This window comes from Heterodontus francisci, chromosome 27 (assembly GCF_036365525.1).
Source record: "Heterodontus francisci isolate sHetFra1 chromosome 27, sHetFra1.hap1, whole genome shotgun sequence".
In the NCBI taxonomy this organism is placed as follows: Eukaryota; Metazoa; Chordata; class Chondrichthyes; order Heterodontiformes; family Heterodontidae; genus Heterodontus; species Heterodontus francisci.
In genome coordinates this window covers 47,352,166-47,376,039 of record NC_090397.1, presented here as the reverse complement: position 1 = coordinate 47,376,039, position 23,874 = coordinate 47,352,166, and the positions used below count along the sequence as shown (strand labels likewise).

The 23,874-nt window shown below is 43.5% G+C and overlaps 1 protein-coding gene across 5 annotated transcripts in view; it reads left to right on the top strand.

Moving 5' to 3' along the window:
* The window catches only part of LOC137384799 (plexin-B2-like), a 258,477-nt gene that overhangs the window by 139,829 nt on the left and 94,774 nt on the right, over window positions 1–23,874 (top strand). The window lies entirely within an intron of this gene.

Below are 23,874 nucleotides of genomic sequence, written 5' to 3'. Positions count from 1 at the left end.
TGTCATGTGTTCTACCTTCAGGATAGTGAGCTGCCTGCCTGGGAAGGTTAGGAATTATATTACAGGGCACAGGCAGAGACCTGATGGTAACAATGTACAGGGGTAAATAATGTAAGGAGAAATAATTTTAAAGCCACATCTATCAGGGTTGACTCAAAACCTGAAGATAGAGGATACAAAGTTGTATTCTCTGAATTACTTACAATATGGGAAAAGATGGGAGTACATCAAGAATTGTGGAGGAAAATGAGTGGCTGGTAGTATGGTGTTAAAACAGCAAAGCTACTTTCATAAGTAACTAGGAATCCTTCCAGAATAAAAAGGAATGGCGCAGGAGAGAAAATTTAAACCAAGTAGAGACAAAGGGACTTGCAAGGAACTTTGAGACAACAATAGAAAATAATTAAAACTGGACTTTTTTCTCCTCATTCAATTTTGTGACATGATTCCTATTTCCATATTTCTCTATCTTAGACTAAATCTTTTTTGTAGTAAAAACTTGCAAAAGCTTAATGAAACAAATCATGTTTTGAAAGCTACAGAGTACCATTTATACCCAAGGGGTCACAGGCTTAAAACTGCTAAGAGTCTTTTGTTTCATCCATTTTTAATAGAAGCATAATCATTAAGAGCCAAATTAATTAAGTCTTATGTTTGGACACATGGAAAGTGATGGGTATGTTATTACGCCCATCAGGTCTGTCATTTTATCATTTGTAATTGCCTAGGAAATGTGTCTTCCAGCTCCATGTCCACATTCTCCTACCTCATTTAGATCCTTTTTTTTTCTGGTTTCAACCCTGATTAAAATGGCCAATACATTCATGAGCAATTCTGGACTTTTGTATTATCTGTTTAACAGAGTCATGGATAAGACAGAATTTCTTCCAACAGAAAATTGAGAAGACTATCAAAAAAAAAACTCGATGCTTGACTCCATCCCTACCTGACTGCTTGCTCAGGCTTGCACAAAATCATCTTCCTCTCCAATCTCGAGCTAAGCTTCAACCCTTATTTCCTGTTGACTACAAAGACCAAATACTCTCACCTTCAGCTTGACAACTACCTTAAGCCTTAACCACATCTTTGTCATCTCTAGATTCAGTTTCTTCCATTCACTGGTTGCTGGCTTTCTGACTTCACCTTCGCCTTCAATAAACTCCAATTTGTCCACAACTTTACTGTCTGTGTCCTGTCCCACAGCAAGTCCCACTTGTCTGTCCTTGGAACATTTTGTTTCTATTAAAATCACTATACAAATGTAAATGTTCTATCTGTAGGTCAGTATGAATTTCCAATTACTGGCTGCTTGATCCTAGCATTCAAAACATTCTAACCTTCAAAATATCATGGGAGCAAAAAAAATTGTACTGAGATTTGTTTTCTGCATAATTGTATATTATAATCTGGCATAATATCAGTGGGAGAATTAGAGTATTAGTGATTGGCCTCAGCAACAGCAAAGTGAGAACTACTGCACCTTCTACTTTGTGTAACTCTATTTAGACACCACATCCACTTTTATGCCTAAATTTTCTGATCTGTGAGGCACCTCATCCATGCCAGTGTGGTATTAGAGGATTGCTGTTAACATGCTGATAGTGGATGAGGTATCTTGTCACCGTGTGGTCTTGGAATCTAAAGTTTCACAAGATTTGAGTGTTACAGGTTTAAGTACCTGGGTGACAGAATGATGCTCACGTGTTTAAAATCTGTTATTCCCTTTCATAATAGGAAAGTTATTTAATAAATGTGGATGTGTTAAAGAATTAATAATATCTACTGACTTCCCTTTCCATATAATTGAGTGGGGTGCAGTACTGACTGAAATGGAGTCTCTGTGACTTTAATGTGTCTTTGGCTATCCAGAAACTTGTTATGATTTGACTTGACTTGCTGCAACTTCCCCAGTGACACACAATGTTGGAATTTAGGACCACAATAAAATGAGTCACAAATGTCTGATCAAATCTGATGGTTGCTGTACTGGTTGGGTAAAAAGGAATTCAAAATGTTGGGTCACTTGAAGCTGCGACACCTAAATCTTCTGCACATTTGAGTGACTTTGCCTCAGTACAAATAGTATATAAATTTTCAGTCAATTGTTATTGATTTTACTATGTATCATTGTGCTTCTAAAATGAGTTAATATACTCCAGTTTGGCCGTTAAACTCGAGTTGAAGAACCTGTTTCTCTGTGTAAGCTCCATGAAAGATTAGATTTTAGCTTGCAGGCGCTAGATATTTGTTTAAGCCCATACAGTATGACTGATTTGAATCAAAATACAGGTATTAACATGTTCAGTGTTCAGAACTGGTGCTTCTAAAGCAATGTGTTTATGGTTTACTTGGAGGTACTGTTCATGCATTTCATGGAGGAAAAAAGGCAAATCACGTCATGAGTTTCACCGTGATTTGCATCATTTTGTGTGTTTGGCAGATCTTTGCTGAAAAAATGTGTTTCTTTGATTCCTTATTTTCTTTCCATCTCCCTTCTAAAGGTGACTCCTCATTTTGGAGGCTCTTTTTAATGAGCACAAACTGCTTCACAGGCAGGAGTGGCTCTCCTGTACTTTGACAAAGTGGCTTTTATTTTTAATGTGTAGGCCTGGAGAGTGAATGAGTAGGGATCGTCACAGATGTGACTGATCCTGTCCTCATCTGGCATTCACCCACTTTCAGCAGAGACAGTGAGATAATGATCAGGAGCTGGAACCCTGACTGTGATGGTGTTTTTTTTTGTGTTTCTAGCCAAGGGAATCAAAGTCACAAATGATGTCCTCTAAGTATGACCGTGGCGGACTCATTTCCTCTTTTTTTCCACCCCACCTCATCTTTCTCAACCTGTCTGCATCCTTTGATGCAGTTCACCATACTATCCTCATCTTATGCCTTCCCTCTGCTCTCATCTTGTTACACTCTTGTCTATCCAGTGATTGAGGACCAATGCTTGCCACCGCCGCCCCCTTGTTTCTCAGCTACATGCTGCACCTCAGTGCCATTATCTGAAGACACAGGCTGTGATATTAAGGTTCCCCACCCACCCAGGGGAGTTAAACTTTTTTTAAAATCGGGAATGCATCTGCAACTTGCTGCATACGTGCTCATTACCATTTTTGCGGCACAGGGTTTTGAGCCGCGTGAGTTTCCCAACTTGGAGAGACGGACACTTCATTATCATATTTAAATCAGGCTCCCAAAGTGCAATTGCATTTGGCACCCTGTTTTAAATTTAACAGTAGCCAGCTGAGTTTCCCACTTACCTTCTAAACAGCAGTGAACTGGAGGTGGGAACTTGCTCTAGAGGTAAGTGATTTTATAGCACTCCTTGTAGGCTAGAAGGAGCAGGAGTGCTGCCCCAGCACCTCAAGGAAGGCTTCTGCCTCCCTTCTGCAGATTGCAGCCTCTCTCTCTAGCCCCTGTTGCCGTTGGTGATCTTCCTTCCTCTTCCATGCCCAAATCTGAAGCTTGCCACCATCATTTCCCGCCCCCCCCCACCTTCCCCCAATCCTGCCCTAGATCCTCAGCTACAGCCTCCTACTGCTGGTTATGCCGCTGGCCAACCTGTCAATTGAGCTGGCTCCCAGCAGAAAATGGAATAAAGAAATGATAATGAGGTCCTGCCACTAAATTCGGCAGGACCTCTGTATCTTGGCCTAGCCAGGTTTCCCCTGCGCTACCACACTCTCCTGTGCTCTTCCCAGCTCCTCGTAATTATAGGGACATAGGAGCAGGAGTAGGCATTCAGCCCATCAAGCCTGCCCTGTCATTCAGTACGATCATGGCTGATCATCCACTTCAATGCCTTTTCCCCCACACTATCCCCATATCAAGCGGCACTTGCTTAGCAATAACCTGCACACTGGCGCTCAGTTTGGGTTCCGATAGGGCCACACAGCTCCAGATCTCATTACAGCCTTGGTTCAAACATGGACAAAAGAGCTGAACTTGAGGTGAAGTGAGAGTGACTGCCTTTGACATTAAGGCAGCATTTGACCGAGTATGGCATCAAGGAGCCCTAGCAAAACTGAGGTCAATGGGAATTGGGGAAAACTCTCCGCTGGTTGGAGTCGTACGTCGTATGCAGATGGTTGTGGTTGTTGGAAGTCAATCATCTCAGCTCCTGGAAATCGCTGCAAAAGTTCCTCAGGGTAGTGTCCTAGGCCCAACCATCTTCAGTTGCTTCATCAATGGCCTTCCTTCAATCATAAGGTCAGAAGTGGGGATGTTCGCTGATGATTGCACAATGTTCAGCACCATTCGTGACTCCTCAGATACTGAAGCAGTCCGTGTAGAAATGCAGCAATAACCGGACAATATCCAGGCTTGGGCTGATCAGTGGCAAGTAACATTCACGCCACACAAGTGCCAGGCAATGACCATCTCCAACAAGAAAGAATCTAACCATCTACCCTTGACATTCAATGGCATTGCGATCGCTGAATCCCCCACTATCAGCATCCTGAGGGCTACCATTGACCAGAAACTGAAGTGGAGTAGCCATAAACTGGTGAAGTATTTCCAGTGCATCCCATGCCACATTAATACAGTCTTTGCTGTCTTTTCCCATGATTTTCTATAGGATAGGTCTCATTAGACGACTAATGACGATATGGTATATCATAAATGCCAAAGCTTTTCAGTGATGATGCAATTGGAAATGTAATTTGACCCTTGATTTTCTTGCATGACTGATGCAGAAAGCTGACTATAGTGAGCTCACATTGAAGCATAACTTATGAAGGGATGTTAGATGAACTCTAAGGGTAGTTCTTTTTGAAGTCGAGTAGAATTAATTTATCAAGTGTTTCAATTTGTTTAATTTATTCATCTACACTTCCTGCTTTTAAGAGCTCTTAATCTATGTAGCTGTTAGAGACTTCTCTGATCTACGTAATTGTTATTTGTATATTCATAGTTTCATCTCAATTAATACATTTGCTTATATTGAGGCATTGAATCAGAGTTTTCAGTTAAGATTGAGGGCTAGATTGTCCTCTGGGTCCTGCTCGAAATTGGATGAGGGGTCAGGTGGATGGGGGTGAAGGTGTGTAGAAGTCGCACAACAGTACAAGATGGGCTCAATTTTTAATCTCTTTGTATGATCTTTATGCAACTTTCATATCTTTTAGCTTGTCTATTAAATATGGCTTTTTCTTCCATAAGCATTCCATATCTATTACACTTTTACTTCTCTGCTGTGTTGCCCTTTAGATCTTGGCTCATTCATCCTTTTTTTGCTATTGGTTTACATTGTGGTCCTGTATTTGATTTATCTTTCTGTCATGTGCACCCTGTATGAATTTTATGTCTATCTTTATGATTCCGTGCCTGTCTTGTGACCATTATTCCCCAAATCTTGGGTTTCTTTTTAGTTGTGGTTTGCCTTAAATTTGCTTCTGCCTATGCTGTACTTTATAGTCCTGCTTTGAACGGATATCGCCTTGTAATTACTTCTCAGTTTAGCTCTACCTGGACTGCTGAGAACTTGTGCTGTGTTGGAGTCTTAGGACAATGCGTTTCTCCCATAGCAGACTATTTTCTGAATTGAATGCCTACATACGAATTTGGTTTCACTGATCCAAGCCCAACACCAGCACTGCACATAAGGTCAACAGTGGAGAATGAGAGGGAGGAGCAGTTTGAATGTAGGTAGTTATGAGTCTCATTGTAATTTTTACAAGAGTAGAAGCAGTAAATGATGGAGCATTCAGAGGTCAGCCAGCAGCAGAACTACTGAAAGGCCCCATCCTAATGTATTTTCTTTTGGATATTGGCTTACCTGCTGTGTATTTCCAACATTTTTAGTATTTATTTCCAATTGCCAGTATTCAGTTTCTGTTACTATCTCAGTTGTTAGTTTCAAAGATGTGATGCTGTAGACCATCAACATCTGGGGGTCACCATTAACCAGAAATGTAACTGAACTGGCCATACAAATACTATGGCTACAAAAGCAGATCAGAGGCTGGGAATTCTGCAGCGAGTAACTCACCACCTGACTCCCCAAAGCTTGTCTGCCATCTGCAAGGCACAAGTCAGTAGTATGATGGAATGCTGTCCACTTTCCTGGATGAGTGCAGCTTTGACAACACTCGAAGCTCAACAGCATCTAGGACAAGCAGCCCACTTGATTGGCACCCCATCCACCACCTTCAACATTCACTCCCTTCACCACCAGTGCATAGTGGCAGCAGTGTGTACCATATACAAGATGCACTGTAGCAACTTGCCAAGCCTCTTTTGACAGCACCTTGCAAATCCATGACCTTTACCAACTAGAAGGACAAGGGCAGCCGACACCTGGGAACTTCACCACCTGCAGGTTCCCCTCCGAGCCTGCACCATCCTGACTTGGAACTATATCGCCATTCCTTCACTGCTGGGTCAAAAACCTGCACCTCTCTTCTTCATAACAGCACTATAGGTGTATCTACGTCACATCGACTGCAGCTGTTCAAGAAGGTGGCTCAGCACCACCTTCTCGAGGACAATTCGGGGTGGGCAACAAATGCTGGCCCAGCCAGCAATGCTCACATCCCGTGAATGAATAAAAAAAAATATAAACTTCTCCACAATAATTGAGAATGACTAGAATGCTTTGGAATTTTTGTTTTGGATGCCTTTGGAATTGACATTGTTTTTCCAGACATAGGTTTTTCTATTGAATTCCTGCCAATACTCTAGCTTTTAATTTTGAGAATTCCCAGCAACATTTGTCACGAGTGTGTTGGACATAAACCTATTCAATGGTTTATAGGAAATTCCAGTATTTGTAATGTGATAGAAGTAAATTCCCAACTTTAGAGGTAGAGCTGACATCTTGGCTTACCCAGAATAGGCAGGATGGCAAGAAGCTACATAGGCTTGTGGATATCTGCTATTTATTTTTCAGATCTGATTCCTGGCAGACAATGGTGATAGAAATCCTATTAATCACTTGTCACGTGCATGTCAAAGGTCAGACTGTGATGTAATGCAGCAATTTTTAGAGGTTATGCTGGTAAAGGGATGGTAGAAGTTTTTTTAATGTATTTACTTCAAATTATTAAAATCTTGAATGACATGAATGCCATGATAAAGAACAGAGAAAACCAAAGAGAAAGCATCAATTAAGTATATCCAGCTTTTGAAAGTGTTTTGATTTCCTTCTGCTGAATATTTTTCAAGTTTGCAAATGATTGTGTGCCTCAAAAATGTAACTTAGAAAGAATCTCATTCATTTACTGAGGGTTAATACCAGTCACTGAATGTGAACGTCAAAACTTCCCCTCCCCCACATAAGAATTTTAACAATCCACCACCAGGTCGGGAAAAGAACTTTTCATCTGGATGAAATGTACTGAGAGGTTGCCAGAAGAAATGAGTAAACTTCTTGATATTATTGCTTGGTTCTGGCAGCATCAGAGGCCAGTTTTTTCCTAACATTTATTCTTAAGCACTTCTCCTGCTACCCCTCGCCAAAAGAAAACATCAGGGTGTCAAAGAACCTGAGCAGAAACAGATGCACTGAAAACGTTGGAGGAGTGAGAGAGTTTTGTCTGATCAAATATATGTGCTGCTTTCATCCAGCTGCTGCTAATATAACTCTATACAATAACAGGGTAGAGGTGGGCCATCAATGAGACAATGAAATCTCAAAAGTACACAACTGTGTTGGAAAGTGGTTCTTCTGTATGCAATGAATTTTGTGACGAGCTCCTCATTCCATTATATTATGCTCTCTTATTATTTAAGCCACTCTGAAGCTTTTGATCCAGAGTTGGCAGTATTAAACCCAGATTACTGTTAGCTCAGTATTCTACACTGTGTTTAAATTTCAAACCTGATTCCCTGGTTCTGTTTCTTACCCATTTTCTGGTGTTTGCCTTAAGCCTCCCACTGCCATTGCTGTTCCCCTAATGCCTTTTATTTATTTATGCTTCTCTTTATTACTAGGCTGAGATGATCATCTACATCATCCCAATATCATTCCATTCATACCTCCTTTGTCTTTTCTTGTCTCCACCCCGACCCCCCCACCTTCTCCTTTTTGTGTTTAATCTGTTTATCCTCTCTTATTTTTCAGTTCTGAGTAAAGGTAGAAACCCTTAATGTCAACTGTTCACGCTACTGTTGCTAAGGGACCTGCCTGTCCTGTTTCTGATTAGATTTCCAGCATTTGTGGTATGTTGCCTTTTGGCAGGATATATGTTGTCTGATTTTGAATCATTATGGCCCATTTTAAGAAGCAATAAACTAACCTTTAGAAAATAAAAATCCCTCAGAGTTCTATTAACTCATGATGTTGGCTTCATGTCTTCAAATGTCAACTATAATCTGAGAAATATTATCCGAACCCATAAAGCTTTATAGTCTGTCTGATTGGCTGAGAATGATAAAGTGTAAGGACTGCCTGCCCACGAAGCTACATCAGAAACGGGATGAAACTGAAAATTATCTCTTTCATCTTCAGAGTTCCAGGCAGTCAGTTCATTTCAAGTAGTTTTTCTGTCTCTCAAGTCCAGGCTTGAACCTGTTTGTTCTTTCTTGATCTATCTTTCAGGGGAGTTTGAAAATCACTGACTCAACTCTGTTCTCATAGGAAGCTTTGGGCTTGAGTGCCAATGTCATTTTAAAAAGAAGGAATTTACATTTATGCAGAGGAATCACTCTTCTAGCGATACACCACCAAATCCTCGTAAACAGTGACTGGTGACACGTTAAATTAAGCAGTTGGTTCATGAGCCCTAATTGACAAAGACATTGCTTCCTTTCTATGGGGAAAATGTTCAATGACCCAACAATGTTTGTTTTCTGGATGCCAGCATAATTAACAGTACAGAGTATTGTTAAAGGAACTCGTACGTTCAGATTATGGAGTCTGGCTGCCACCCATCTGATAGGCTAGGTGTATTGTTGTCTAAGCATGAAATGAGGTGCCAAACAGAACAGCGCTCCTCACATGTCACTAACGCAGAAGAGAGAAGAGTTCAAGAGTCTGTGTACAGAAATTATTAAAAGCAAATGGACAGGAACATTTTTTTTCAAAAGCTAATAAGTGACAGGATCATAGAATGGTTACAACATAGAAGGAGACCATTCAGCCCACTGTGTCTGTGGCCACCTCTCTCAGAGCAACTCAGCTAGTCCCATTCCCCTGCCTTTTCCCTGTAGCCCTGCAAATCTTTTCTCTTCAGATAATTATCCAATTCCCTTTTGAAAGCCACGATTGTATCTGCCTCCACCACGCTTTCAGGCGTGCATTCCAGATCCTAACCACTTGCTGTGTAAAAAAAAAAAAAGTTTTTCCTCATGACACCTCTGGTTCTTGACCCTTCCACCAATGGGAACCATTTCTCTCGATCTACTCTGTCCAGACCTTCACCATTTTGAACACCTTTATCAAATCCCCTCTCAACCTTCTCTTCTCAAGGAGAACAGCCCCAGCTTCTCCAGTCTTTCCTCGTAACTTAAGTCCCTCATCCCTGGAACCATTCTCGTAAATCTTTTCTGTGCTTTCTCGAATGGCTTCACATCCTTCCTGAAGTGTGGTGCCCAGAATTGGACACACTGCTCCATTTGCAGCTGAACCAGTGTTTTATAGAGGTTCTCCACAAGTTACTTGCTTTTGTACTCTGTGCCTCTGTTTATAAATCCCAGGATCCCGTATGCCTTATTAACCGCTTTTTCAAGCTGGCCTGCCACCTTCAACAATTTGTGCACATATACCCCCAAGGTCCCTCTGTTCCTGCACCCGCTTAACAATTGTACTCTTTTTAGTTTATATTGCCTCTTCTCCTCCTCCTTCCCACCAAAGTGTATCACTTCACACTTCTCTGTGTTAAATTTCATCTATGTGTCTGCCCTTTCCACCAGCCTGTTTATGTCCTTTTTAAAGTTTATCACCATCCTCCTCACAATTCACAGCGCTTCCAAGTTTTCTGTCATCTGCAAATTTTGAAATTGTGCCCTGCTCACCCAAGTCTAGGTCATTAATATAGATCAAGAAAAGTAGTGGTTCTAATACCGAACCCAGGGGAACCCCACTATATACCGTCCTCCAGTCCAAGAAACAACTGTTCACCTCTACTTTGTTTCCTGTCACTTAGCCAGATTCATATCCATGCTGCTGCTGTCCCTTCTATTCCACGGGCTTCAATTTTGCCGACAAGCTTATGTGGCACTTTATCAAACACATTTTTGGAAGTCCACATACACCACATTAACTGCATTACCCTCAACAACCCTCTCTGTGACCTCATCAAAAAAAAGCTCAAGCAAGTTAGTTAAATATGATTTGCCCTTAACAAATCAGTGCTGACTTTCCTTAATTAATCCATTTGTCCAGGTGACTGTTAATTTCGTCCCGGATTATCATTTCTAAAAGCAATCCCACCACCAAGGTTAAACCGACTGGCCTGTAATTGCTGGACTTATCCTTACACTCTTGTTCCAAAAAGGGTGCAACATTTGCAGTTCTCCAGTCCTCTGGGACCACCCCTTTATCTAAGGATGATTGGAAGATTATGGCCATTGCCTCCAATTTCCACCTTTTACTTTCCACAGTATCCTTGGATGCATCTGATCTGATCCTGGTAACTTACCAATGTAAATACAGCCAGCCTTTCTAATACAACCTCTTTATTAATTTTTAGCCCATCCAGTATCTCAATTACCTCCTCTTTCACTACAGCTTTGGCAACATTAGCTTCCTTGGTAAAGACCGATGCAAAGTACTCATGCTAGCCTTCATCTCGGGGGCTGGATAAAGCTGTGGAGTACTCCATTCAGTCTGGCCACCACACCTCAGGAAGGATACATGACCTTGGAGGGACTGCAGTGCACATTCATCAGAATGATCCCTGGGCTAAGAAGCTTAAATTATGAAGAAAGTTTGCAAAGAAGAGGCTTGTATTCCCTCAAGGATAAAAAAAAAATTAAGTGGTGATGTAATTGAGGTGTTTAAGGTGATTAAAAGATTTGATAGGTTAGATAGAGAGAGAAACTGTTTCCTCCGGTTGAGTCCAGAACAAGGGAGCACAAGCATAACCTTAAAATTAGAGCTAGATTAGAGAGGTGATGTCAGGAAGTACTTCGTCACACGAAGCGAAGTGAAAATCTGGAACACTCCTTTTTAAAATAGTGTTGAGGCTGGGGAGTCAATTGAAAATTTCAAAACTGCGATTGAGAGATTTCGATGGCTTCTACATTGGGGAGACCAAACGCAGACTGGGTAATTTTTGCAAAACACCTCCATTCAGTCTGTCAGCATAACCCCGAGCTTCTTGCCACCTGTCATTTTAATTCTTACCTTGCCTTCTCTGTAACCTTTCTGTCTCCTGCAGTGTTCCAGTGAAGCTGAACCTCATCTTTTGACTGGGTACTTGTACACCCTCTGGACTCAACACTGAGTTCAACAATTTTAGATGGTAACATTTTGTTTCCTTTTTCTTTGCGGGCTTATTTTTTCACGTGTTTCTCTCTTAGTTCCTTTTCTTTGCTTTCAGATGGCAGCTGTTCAGGATCCTACATTCACACCTCCTCTAGACACATCATTTGTTTCTTTTCTTGTCCCATTACCACTCCCTTTGGCCCTTCATCATGAAACCTTTTGTCATTTAATCTCTCCTGTCCTCCACCCTATCTCCCCTGTTTCTTTCTCCACAGATGCTGTCAGACCTGCTGAGTATTTCTAGCATTTTTTGTTTTTATTTGATAGATTTTTGTTAGGCAAGGGAATTGAGGGTTATGGAACCAAGGTGGGTAAATGGAGTTAATAAACAAATCTCATTGAATGCTGGCAGAACAGGCTCAAGGAGCTAAATGGCCTATACTTGTTGCAGTGTTTTGTGCTTCAACATTGGGTTTCTTTCAACTACATTTTTGCCTGGCTTTACTTGTCTCTGTTCCTCCCCAGTGCATCAGCTAAACTTCTGAGCCGTCACAAAGGTTGATGAATATTTAAAAATTCTTTTCTAATCCTTGGAAAAGCTGATGCATTATTTTTGTCCTCATGATGCAGCCATTTATTTCTGTATGTGCATTCTCCATTAGGTGGGCTGCCATTGTAAGGCCAATACTGTGATGGGAGTTTGAGCTAATTTTTAAATGACACTTATTAAAAAAAAAACGAGACCCAGACAACTCTGCGTTATGGACGGGTGTCGGTCAGCCAGCCAGACATCGCTGGCTTTGTAATATTAGGCCTATGGTGTAAAAGAAGTGATATCCTGCTATTTTGATGTTATAAAGTATATAATGGTTATCTTAAACACACCTATTTGTTAAAGTATGGTAAACCGAACACATTTCCATTTTCAGTATATAGACTCGTAAGTTAGGTACAGCAGTAGATTTCCCAAACTCATAATGTAGGTCCCTTTAGAAAGAGATTTTCATCCCATTAATCTGGATTTACACAAACCCCAGAGGTGAAAGAAAAGTGATTGATAATGGCACAATTTAGTCTCCCTAAAATTGTTTTTTTAAACGCAGTTGTACATCTGGTCTTCCAACAGGCTCCTTCAAAGAAAAACAAGATTCGTACTCTGTAACCAGGAAGGAAGTGACCCCTTTTAAACTTCCTGTATCATGTGGGGCTGATTCTCCCAGCCAAGACATAACTCCAACATGTAGATGCAACTGCTTTGCAAGTAGAAATGCCATTCCAAACACACACACCACTGACTTGAGTCGGCTTGCATAGGATTTCCCCACTTATCCCTGACACATCTGAAGGTGCTGCTGTCTGGAATTTTTCCTTCCCATTGGACTATGGTAAATGCCCTCAGTACTTTTTTTTATATAGCGTTTCCATATGTCAAAGGAGTCTACATCTTAATGGTAGCCTCGAGGGGATTTTACTTGTAACAATGTGCTATTCCCACAGAGCTGATTAACTTTTAAAATACTAAAAGAAGAAGAAAAACACGGGAGGTTTTAACCCCCCAAGACAAGCGGGGGAGGGGGCGGGTGGCGGGTTTAAAATTTCAGAAATCAGAAACCCGCCCACTTCTGGTTTCAACTGAGACGTTAGGGTCGGGCAACTAATCTGCTCTCCAGAGAGCTGAGTCCCTCACTTAAGCATGTTATTGAGGCTAGCTGCCTCATTTTTTTAAAACTAACTTTCAAGTTTAACTGCTGTGGGCCCAGGTTTCTGGAAACAGGACAGCTGAAGGGAGGAGGCAAAGGCTGGATCCAGCAGGGAAATCCTTTCTAGCACTTCTTGTGGGCCAGGAGTAGCCCCTGCACACCATGCTAACTTGCTTCCCTCCCCGCAATCACCATCCCCGTTCTCCTCGTTTACAATCACTTTATTCTACAATTGCCTTTGCAAGTGTGTAGGTGACTCCAGCTACACAACCTTGGAAATATTCTCCTTCCACTGGTACCAGGAGATCCTGAAACAATGGCTGGAGAAGGTCATGGCTAGCAGAAGGAATGGCATAGACGTGGTTAGACAATTGCAGATGGTTCTTGAAATTGCTGAAAAGCAAAGCTATTTCACTTCGGAAGGGTGGAGGAACTGGAGTCCGTGGTTTGTTAGTGTATAATCCAGGTATTCAGTGTGACAGCAGTGAGTGGCACTGCTGTACAAAATCCTGGCCTCTGGGAGATTCACTATTTATGATTTTCTTTCCCCCAAACACGTTTCACCCCCCCCCCCCCCCCCCCCCAGAAATCCCATTGAATCTTTCCTCTCTAATCGCTGCTTCCTGTTGGAGCCTATGGTCACAGGCCTTCACGTGTGGCAGCCAGGCAGCTTCTCGATCAAAAAAAAATGATGTCCTACCTGCTCGTCACCCACTACAGCTTCTGCTAACTGACTACATCTTTGGCCTCCCTGGTTAGAAGAGCCTAGAATGAATTTGGTCTGGAGCTATCAAGCATACCAGTGGACACCATGTGGTTTCAGTTTATGGCCACTTGGACATGTACTAGAGATTGGAATATGGGCAAGCAGTTGAAGAAATCCTCAATTGATCCTTTGCCTTTTACCTCTGTAGATGGCAGTTGCCCACAGGCAGATCCATGAAGAGATCCTTCGATACGCTTCCTCTGAATTCCAGGTGAATAAAAGGGAAGAGTGTGGGAGAGAAGTGAAAGCAAAAATTGAGGAGCTGCCTCTTCAGTTAGTGAAAGAAGGGCTGCAATCTCTGGCACAATAGGCATGTGACCACATTTGTCAAATGACTGAGGTGCTAGTTCAAAGCCACTGCATTGTGCAGCACTCTTTACTCCGGGTTCCCACTGGTGTCAGGAAGAGCTCTGAAGTAGAGAGCCTTCCACTGGAGATGCCCATCTGCTCCGGTTGGCAAAATGTGTCAGAGGACATGTCATTTTTACAGAACCTCAGAATCACAGAAAGATGAGAGTAAAACGGTTGGAGGCTATGCAGCAGGAAGAACCACAGGAAATAGAAACATAGAAAATAGGAGCAGAAGTAGGCCATTCGGCCCTTTGGGCCTGCTCCGATGTTCAAAAAAGATCATGGCTGATCGTCTAATTCAGTACCCTGTTCCCGTTTTCTCCCCGTATCCCTTGATCCTTTGGCATTCAGAAATATATCTATCTCCTTCTTGAATATATTTCATGACTTGGCCTCCACTGCCTTCCATGGTAGAGAATTCCACAGGTTCACCACCCTCTGAGTGCAGGAATTTCTCCTCATCTCGGTTCTCAATGGCATATCCTGAGACTGTGACCCCTGGTTCTGGACTTCCCAGCCATCGGTAACATCCTCCCTGCATCTAGTCTGTCTCGTCCTGTTAGAATTTTATAGGTTTCTATGAGATCCCCTCTCATTCTTCTAAACTCCAGTGAATAAAGGCCTAGTCGACCCAATCTCTCCTCATACATTAACCTTGCCATCCCAGGAATCGGCATAGTAAATCTTCCAATCCCATGTGCTTTAATTTTGCACACTAACCTCTTAAGTGGGACCTTATCAAAAGCCTTCTGAAAATCCAAATACACCACATCCACTGGTTCTCCCTTATCTATTCTACTAGTTACATCTGCAAAGAACTCCAGTAGATTTCCCTTTTATAAACCCATGCTGACTTTGTCTAATCCCATTTTTGCTTTCCAGGTGTTCTGTTATCACAACCTTTATAATAGACTCGAGCATTTTCCCCACTACTGATGTAAGGCTAACTGGTCTGTAATTCCCTGTTTTTTCTCTCCCTCCTTTTCTAAATAGTGAGGTTACATTTGCCACCCTCCAATCTGTAGGAACTGCTCCAGAGTCTATAGAATTTTGGAAGATGACCACCTATGCATCCACTATTTCCAGGGCCACTTCCTTTAGTACTCTGGGATGTAGATTATCAGGCCCTGGGGATTTGTCAGCCTTTAACCCCATTAATTTCCCTAGCTGTATTTTTTTACTAATACTGATTTCCTTCAGTTCCTCCCTCTCATTAGACCCTTGGTTCCCTAACATTTCTGGGAGGTTATTTGTGTCCTCCTTTGTGAAGACAGAACCAAAGTATGTGTTTAATTGTTCTTTCGTTTTTTTGGTCCCCATTATAATTTCTCCCGTTTGACTCTAAGGGACCTACATTTGTCTTTGCTAATCTTTTTTTCTTCACATATTTATAGAAGCTTTTACAGTCAGTTATGTTCCCCACAAGTTTACTCTCATACTCTATTTTCCCCTGCTTAATCAACCTCTTTGTCCTCCTTTGCTGAATTCTAAACTGTTCCCAATCCTCAGACTTGCTGCTTTTTCTGGCAATTTTATATGCCTCTTCTTTGGATCTAATACTATCCCTAATTTCTTTTGTAAGCCCCGGTTGCGCCACTTTTCCGGTTGTATTTTTGCGCCAGACTGTAATGAATGACTGTTGTAATTCATGCACAGGTTCTTTAAATATTATCCATTGCCTATCCACCATCAACCCTTTTAGTAAAGTTCCCCAATCTACCATAGCCAACTCGCGCTTCATACCTTCGTAGTTTCCTTTATTTAGATTCAAGATCCTCGTTTCGGATTCAACTGCTTCACTCTCCATCTTAATGAAGAATTCTGTCATGTTATGGTCGCTCCTCCCCAAGGGAACCCTGCACAACAAGATTGTTAATTAATCCTTTCTCATTGCACAATACCCAGTCTAGGATAGCCCGTTCTCTAGTTGGTTCCTCAACGCATTGGTTTATAAAACCGTCATGTACACACTCCAGGAAATCCTCCTCCACAGTATTATTACTGATTTGGTTTGACCAATCTATATGTAGATTACAGTCACCTATGATTACAGTTGTACCCTGATTGCATGCATCTCTAATTTCCTGTTTAATGCCATCCCTTATCTCCACTACTGTTTAGGGGTCTATGTACAACCCCCACCAGAATTTTCTGCCCCTTGGTGTTTCTTAGCTCCTCCCATACAGATTCCACATCATGATTTTCCGAGCCAATGTCCTTCCTCCTTTTACTAACAACGCTACTGCACCTCCTTTCCCTTTTTGCCCGTCCTTCCTAAATATTGAATACCCTTGGATGTTCAGTTCCCATCCTTGATCACCCTGCAGCCATGTCTCCGTAATCGCAACTATATCATAACTGTTTATATCTATTTGCGCTGTTAATTCATCTACCTTATTGCGAACGCTCCAAGCATTAAGACATAATGCCTTTAGACTTGTCTTTTTCACATCGTTGGTCATCTTAGCTTTATTTTACACTATGACCTCATTTGTTTCTCGCCCTTATTTTCTCTGCCTTCCACTTTTGCTTCTTGCCTTTCTGTCTTTCATTTCTATCCTTGTTTCCCCCTCCTCTGTCTCCCTGCTCAGATTCCCATCTGCCTGCCATTCAAGTTTAAACCCTCCCCGACAGCACTAGCAAACACTCCTCTGAGGAAATTGGCCCTAGTCCTGCCCAGATGCAACCTGTCCAGCTTGTATTGGTCCCACTTTCCCCAGAACCAGTCCCAATGTCCCAGGAATCTGAATCCCTCCTCCTACACCATTTCTCCAGCCACGTATTCATCTGATAGATCCTGCTATTTCTGCTCTCGCTAGCACGTGGCACTGGTAGTAATCCTGAGATCACTACCTTTTAAGATCCTGCTTTTTAACTTACGACCTAACTCCCTATATTTAGCTTGTAGGACCTCATCCCTTTTTTTACCTTCATAAGAAAAAGATACGATGGAACCATTCCATACTCTTGCGCTCTCTCTGTGCTTACCAGACGTGGGCCGAAGATGGATTTTATTTCCTGAATGGCAACAGACGTAATGTCATGGGTAATTTCAATGTTTCATATCAGCTGTAGTATATAATTTAGAGATAATCATTAGCTGTTGAATTGATGTATCAATTGGACAAGCTGTTGAAAGCAAACTATTCCAGCCAGGCACCTACAGACAGAGTTCGACGAGCAGAGGCTGTGAACTGCTGGTATATGTTTTCAAAGCCTTTTGGATTACAAAGAACTCATTGACAAATTCAGAAAAATAAATGGTAGGGATGGGAGCAGCACAGTCCTTCAGTATCTGTTCTATATTCCACTCCATGTGGAAATTGCTTTCAAACAGAGGTCAGATTCTTTTTATCTACGTTACCTTGCCTTGCTTTTATAGAAGTGAGTATGAAGTGAGTGACTTTTTTGGGCAACACCTTCACGAGCTGATGAGAATGATAGTCTCTGTTGAATTAGTGTCCTGATAACCTCACACTGATGGAGTGCCAAATTGTTCCAAGCAAAGCAAGGAGAGTTGAATAGATTAAACTGAATATTAACATTGAAATGACCTAATGCAGCAAGAGGAGGACGATGGACATCTCCCTTCAGGAAGGTTAAATGGGATTTGGGCCTCACCGAGGACAATCAGCTGGGCCCCGGTGAGGGGGTGGGAGTCGGAGAGCAGGGCAGGAGGGGTAATTTTAGCAGGGGCAGCCCGTGCTGCTGAGGGGACATCTGTTGGGTATAGAGTGCCCGATCAGGAGGCACCCCACCTCCCCCAAGCATGCAAGGAGACCACCAAGCATTACTGGGCAGCTTCCTCCGGTTCTGAGGTGCCCATCCACTGCTGGTAAGATACCAGTGGCGGTGGGAGGAGGCCCTTAAGTGGCAATTGGGGCAGTTATCACCTCCCCCACCGCTGGTGAAATAGCAGGGGTGGGTAGATGACGGGAAGGGCACCTCCTGCCTCCCATTTGATTTTACGCCCCATGCCCGCTCCCAGCAGGACGTGAAATTTCTGCGACTGTCTACGACTAGCGTTAGCCCAACACTTCCCGTAGAGGAGGGGCAGAACAATATTGGCTTCTGGAGTATTGTGTCCCGTTCTGGTCACCACACTTCAGGAAGGATGTGAGTGTCCTTGAGAGGGTGCAGAGGAAATTTACCAAAATAGAGGAATTTAGTTACAAGGTTAGTATGGGAAAGCTGGGTTTGTTCTCCTTAGAACAAAGGAGATTGAGGGGAGATTTAATAGAAGTGTACAAGATTATGACAGACTTAGATATATTAGACAAGGGAAAGCTGTTCCCATTAACAAATAGTACAAGGACTAGGGGACACAGATTGAAAGTTTTCTGCAAGCGATGCAGGGGGAATGTGAGGAAGCATTTTTTTATGCAGCGGGTGGTAATGACCTGGAACTCGCTGGCCACAAGGGTGGTGGAAGCAGAGACAATCACTGACTTCAAGAGGAAGTTGGACGGCCACTCGAGAGAAATGGACTTGCAGGGCTACGGGGATTGAGCTGGGGAGTGGGACTGACTGCATAGTTCCGTGGAGAGCCGGCATGGACTCGATGGGTTGAATGACTATCAGCTGTGCCATAAATGACTGACTCAGTGTTCAATCAAAATACAAAAATGTGATGATCAATGCAGCCCATTATTTTTGTGCACCACATTCAGGATCACTGCCCCGTTCTCTGTCTCTGCCCTTCGCTTGTGCTCTCACACATGCACACATCGCTCTCTTGTTCCTCCCCCGCAAGTGCTCGCTCACTCTCTCCCTCGGCCCCGCGAGTGCTCACTCACTCTCTTGTTCCTCCCCCGTGAGTGCTCGCTCGCTCTCTCCCCCGGCCCCGCGAGTGCTCGCTCGCTCTCTCCCCCGGCCCCGCGAGTGCTCGCTCGCTCTCTCCCCCGGCCCCGCGAGTGCTCGCTCGCTCTCTCCCCCGGCCCCGCGAGTGCTCGCTCGCTCTCTCCCCCGGCCCCGCAAGTGCTCGCTCGCTCTCTCCCCCGGCCCCGCGAGTGCTCGCTCGCTCTCTCCCCCGGCCCCGCGAGTGCTCGCTCGCTCTCTCCCCCGGCCCCGCGAGTGCTCGCTCGCTCTCACCCCCGGCCCCGCGAGTGCTCGCTCGCTCTCACCCCCGGCCCCGCGAGTGCTCGCTCGCTCTCTTCCCCCGGCCCCGCGAGTGCTCGCTCGCTCTCTTCCCCCGGCCCCGCGAGTGCTCGCTCGCTCTCTTCCCCCGGCCCCGCGAGTGCTCGCTCGCTCTCTCCCCCGGCCCCGCGAGTGCTCGCTCGCTCTCTCCCCCGGCCCCGCGAGTGCTCGCTCGCTCTCTCCCCCGGCCCCGCGAGTGCTCGCTCGCTCTCTCCCCCGGCCCCGCGAGTGCTCGCTCGCTCTCTCCCCCGGCCCCGCGAGTGCTCGCTCGCTCTCTCCCCCGGCCCCGCGAGTGCTCGCTCGCTCTCTCCCCCGGCCCCGCGAGTGCTCGCTCGCTCTCTCCCCCGGCCCCGCGAGTGCTCGCTCGCTCTCTTGTTCCTCCCCCGCAAGTGCTCGCTCGCGCTGTCCCTCCGCTTCTCTCTCTCCCTTACTGTGCTCCACCCTGCCCCGATTTCTCTTGTGGGGAATCACATATGATGGCAGGTGCTTCCCACACCAATAAATGGAAAGTCAGCATTATGGTTATAATGTGCCCAAATGCAGTCAGTTTTGGTGGCAGTGATTTTGTGTAGTTAATCTAACTCATACCTCAGCTGCAGCGTACATGGAGTGATGGGAAGAGGAGAGAAATAAAGTTCAGTTCAATTAAGTTAAGACTGTCGTTTATATATGCCATGATATTGAGAAATGGCTGATGGCCGTTATTGCATACTGCAGAGGCTATGCAAACTCATAACATTCTGGCAATAGTACTGAAGACTTGTGCTGCAGAACTTGCTGCACCCCTAGTAAAGCTGTTGCTGTACCGCTATATCCAACAATGTGGAAAATTGCCCAGGTATGGTCTGTGTACAAAAAGCAGGACAAATCCAACCCTGTAAATTACCGCCCCATCAGTCTACTCTTGATCATCAGCAAAATGATGGAAGGTATCCTCCACAGTGCTATCAAGTGACACTTACTCGGCAATAACCTGCTCAGTGACACTCAGTTTGGGTTCCGCCATGGCCACTCAGCTCCTGACCTCATTACAGCCTTGGTTCAAACATGAACAGAAGAGCTGAAATCAAGAGATGACGTGAGTGACTGCCCTTGACATCAAGGCAGCATTTATTCGAGTATGGCATCAAGGAGCCCGAGCAAAACCGGAATCAGTGAGAATCCGGGGAAAAACTCTCTGCTGCTTGGAGTCATATCTACCACAAAGGAAGATGGTTGTAGTTGTTGGAGGGCAATTATCTCAGTCCCAGGACGTCGCTGCAGGAGGTGCTGAGGGTAGTGTCCTAGGTCCAACCATCTTCAGCTGCTTCATCAATGATGTTCCCTCCATCAAGGTCAGAAGTGGGGGATGTTCGCTGATGATTCCACGATGTTCGCCATTTGTGACTCCTCAGATACTGAAGCAGTCTATGTCCATTTGCAGCAAAACCTGGACAGCATCAAGTCTTCTACTGATCAGTGGCAAGTAACATTCGCACCACACAAGTGCCAGGCAGTGACCATCTCCAACAAGAGAGAATCCAACCATCTCCCCTTTTCAGTCAATGGCATTGCCATTGCCAAATCTCCCACTATCAACATCCTGGGGGTTGCCATTGACCAGAAACTGAACTAGACCAGCCATATAAATGCTGTGGCTACAAGAGCAGGTCAGAGACTGGGAATTCTGCGGCAAGTAACTCACCCCATGGCTCCCCAAAGCCTGTCCACGGTCTACAAGGCACAAGTCGGGAGTGTGATGGAATTCTCCACTTGCCTGGATAAGTGCAGCTCCAACAGTGCTCAAGAAGCTCAACGATCCAGGACACAGTAACCCACTTGATTGGCACCCCATCCACCACCTTCAACATTCACTCCCTCCACCACCAACACAGTGGCAGCAGTGTGTACCATATACAAGATGCACTGCAGCAATTCACCAAGGCTCATTCAACCTTCCAAACCCATGACCTCTACCATGTAGAAGGAGAAGGGCAGTAGATGTATGGGACCACCACCATCTGCAAGTTTGCATCCAAACCGCACACCATCCTCACTTGGAACTATGTCGCTGTTCCTTCACTGTTGCTGGGTCAAAATCCTGGAACTCCCTTCCTAACAACACTGTGGGTGTCCCTACCTCACATGGACTGCAGCGGTTCAAGAAGTCAGCTCACCGTCATCTTTTCGAGGGCAATTAGGGATGGGCAATAAATGCTGGCCTAGCCAGTGATGCCCACATCCCACATCCCGTGAAAGAAGAAAAAAGTAACCATGTTTTGAAATCTATGTATAATATGTATGCTTTTTCCCACACCAAGCTTTTGTCCTTCAGCTACAGCATGATCATAATAATCGCAGTAGCAATCGAAGTCATCACTTTGGCTCAGCTGGTCAATTACCTCAAAATAGTGTGAAAACTGTGTGACGTAAAACCATACTCTAAAATCTTATAGCCAAAAGTTTCACTGTACTCTTCATTGTGTAAGTTGTATTAAATATGGTTTCACCTTACTGAGAAATGTCAGTAGAATAAGGTCAGTAATTGTGAGTCCCTCCCTGTATAGTTTTGTTATTTTGTGTAGTAGTGGTACCTGGTGTTGGATTGTACTCAATTCTGTAACCAGCAGCTCAAACTGGCCTGAAAAAAAATCATTCGGCAGTTTGTTTGCCACATTTCATTGGGAAAATGTTGAAATCAAATTGCACAACCGTTAAAGAAATGAGATGTTTACCAGCTGGCAGTCAGTCAGATTCCTGGCAGGGTGAATAGTTTTGAGAACGGAAAATGAAGTAAAAAGTTCAAAAAAAGAGGGTGGGGGGGCGGAGAGGGGGATAAACATGGCAATTACAGGCCAGTCAGCTGAGCTAACACCTGTAGTGTGGGAACTTTGAGACAATAATCTGAGACGCAATTAAGTGTCATTTCGATTAATATATGACAACTGACAGATTTATTAAAGGCATATAGTGTTTGACTAACTTGATTGGTTTCTTTTGAAGTAATGAAGAGGGTTAATGTATGTGGTATGGTTGATGCAGACTTGTTAGTAAAATTAAAGCCTGTGGGATCAAAGGGAAGGTGGCAGCATAGATACAAAATTGGCTATGGAACAGAAAACAGGAACGATAAATTGTTTTTCAGACTGGAGGGAAGTATGGAGTTGTGTATCTCAGGGTTTGCTGTTGGAACCACTGCTGTTTTTTGATATATATTAATGACCTGCATATAATAGAGCATAATTTCAAAATTTGCAGATGACACAAAACTCAAATGTAGTAAATAGTGAGGAGGATAGGAGGACATAAACAGACTGGTGAAATTTGCAGATGCAATTTAACGCAGAGAAGTGTGAATTGATGTGTTTTGGCAGGAAGAGTGAGGACAGACAATATAGACTACACGGTACAATTTTAAAGGGATGTCGAGACGGAGAGACCTGTAGGTGTGCATACACAAGTCTTTGAATCTGGCAGGCAAGGGATCCTTGGCTTTATAAACGGGCATAGAATACAAAAGCAAGGATGTTATACTAAACCTTTATTAATCATTGGTTAGGCCTTAGCTGGTGTATTGTGTTCAATTCTGGGCACCACATTATCAGAAGGATGTCAAGGCCTTAGAGAGGGTGCAAAGGAAATTTACTAGATTGGTACCAAGGATGAGGAACTTCAGTTATGGTGGAGAGACTAGAGAAACTGGGATTGTTCTCCTTTAGAGTAGGGAAGATTAAGGGGAGATTTAATAGAGCTGTTCAAAATCCTGAAGCGTATTGATAGAGTAAATAAGGCAAAACGGTTTCTCGTGACAGAAGGATCAGTAATCAGAGGAGACTAATTCAAAGTAATTGGCAAAAGAATCAGAGGCAGTATGAGAATTTTTTTAAAATGCAGTGAGTTATGATCTGGAATGCACTCCCTGAAAAGGTGGTGGGAACAGATTCAATAATAACTTTAAAAAGATGAATACTTGAATGGGAATGATTTGCAAGGTTATTGGGAATGAGCAGGGGAGTGGGGCTAACTGAATAAGCACTTTTGTGCTGTATCATTTTATGATTGTATGAATAAAGTGATACATTTTGTTGTGGTTTTTATTTTCAAGAGTACTCGCTAGTGTTGTTTCTTACGTGGAAGAAGGGGCAAGATAAATTCTAAGTGTTGCCTCATTTTCTGAGCATGTTTTGAATACTATTGGGTTTTTGTTTTCTGAATCAGCAAAACCCAACATCTCTTAGGATTCACAAAAATTAAAAACGGTTAACATCTGATTTGAAGTATGCATGTTGGACAAGTTTCAGGCAATTCAGCAATGAAGCAGTTAGTTATCCTTTTTTTAAAATATGGGGTTGTATCCTTTCTCATGTTGCTGCAATAATGTTTCGAAACTACCCAATTTAAAATGTGAAAATTTATATTGCAAAAAGCAATTGTATTCAGTTTTAAAAAATCGTTTGCAGCATTTCATACTTCATAAGGGAGGCTTTTTAAAAATATACTCTCGTAGAACTGTTTTCATTGACAAAGTAGTTGTTTGAAAGACCCGAAGTTCTCTGTCACGTACGTCA